The following is a 1,374-nucleotide window of genomic DNA, read 5'->3' as shown; positions in this document are numbered from 1 at the left end:
CTAGTGCGCACACACATATCGCAGTGAGGACTGGCCCGTGCTGCCCCTGCGCCCTCGCCTTTTCTGGGCCCCAACCTCATGCCTCTCCTGGGCCCCGAATATGTCACTCTGCAATCTCTCACCGCTCCTTCACTTGAAAAGCAGAGAGGTTATAGAATCCTGGTGTAATGTATTTGCTTCATGGGTTCTTTGTTTAAGGATTTATAGTGTCATGTATGTACATGCTGTGTGTAGCCACCAGATGGTGTCATTGTTGGAGGCCACTGAGCAGCACACACATGGTGCTGCTCTGTTATAAAAGGCCAGCCATTTGGTGAGTCAGGCACTTTGGTCCTGAGTTAAGCAGAAGCAAGGTTGTGCCTTCGTTAGTTAAACAGTACTCAGTTTGAACCTTTATTGCATACATAACACATAGCAACACATTGCTATTAAGAACTAGTTTGTTTATTAACAAAGGTTTAACAATCACAAGACACATTACCAGTTCATCTACTAGGCTCACAACTGCATTCCTCATCGTGGAGGACAGAGACCAAACTGAATGGAGTTTTATTGTGTCTTGTGATCATCACGTGACTGGCTAAGCCACTCACAATGCAACAGCTCTGCAAACCTGTGAGCAACACAGGTGCATACATTACACCTGGTTAGACCACATTTAGAGTACTGTACAAATTTCTGGTCTCCATATTACACAAAGGTTGTAGAGGCGCAAATGTGCAAAAAAGACTTACATGGATGATACCAAAACTGACAGGTTCTAATGATCAGGAAAGACTAAATAGATAATGATCAGGAAAGACTAAACAGTCTGGGGCTCTTTTCTCTCAAAAATGGAAAGCTCAAATGGAGATCTTTAAAATTATGACGGGTTTTTATAGGGTAGATGCAGGGAAGATGTTTCCACTTGTCGGGGAGTTCGAAACTAGGGAGCATAAATACAAGATATTCACTAATAAATCCAATAACGACTATGGGAAAAACTTCATTATACAGAGAATGGTTAGAATGTGGAACTTGCTACCCTATGGAGTAGTTGAGGCAAAGAGCGTAGCTGCATTTAAGGAGAAGCTACATAAGTGCAGGAGGGAGAAAGGATTAGGAGGATATGCTGATAGGGTGAGATGAGGTAGGGTGCGGGGGGGCTCATGTGGAGCATAAACACCGGCACGGGCCTATTGGGCCAAATCGTCTGTTTCTGTGCTGTAATTCTACGTAAATACCGGACCAGCGTACAGAGCAGCAGGTCAACTGAGTGTCATAGGTAGCTTTAAGTGGCCCACAGAGTTGAGAAGGAATTTCTTCTCCCAGAGGGTTGTGAATCTGTGGAATTCTCTGCCCAAGGAAACAGTTGAGGCTAGCTCATTGAATGTA

Source organism: Pristiophorus japonicus, chromosome 24 (assembly GCF_044704955.1).
Source record: "Pristiophorus japonicus isolate sPriJap1 chromosome 24, sPriJap1.hap1, whole genome shotgun sequence".
Lineage (NCBI taxonomy): Eukaryota > Metazoa > Chordata > Chondrichthyes > Pristiophoridae > Pristiophorus > Pristiophorus japonicus.
Note: the sequence above shows the minus strand (reverse complement) of the source record.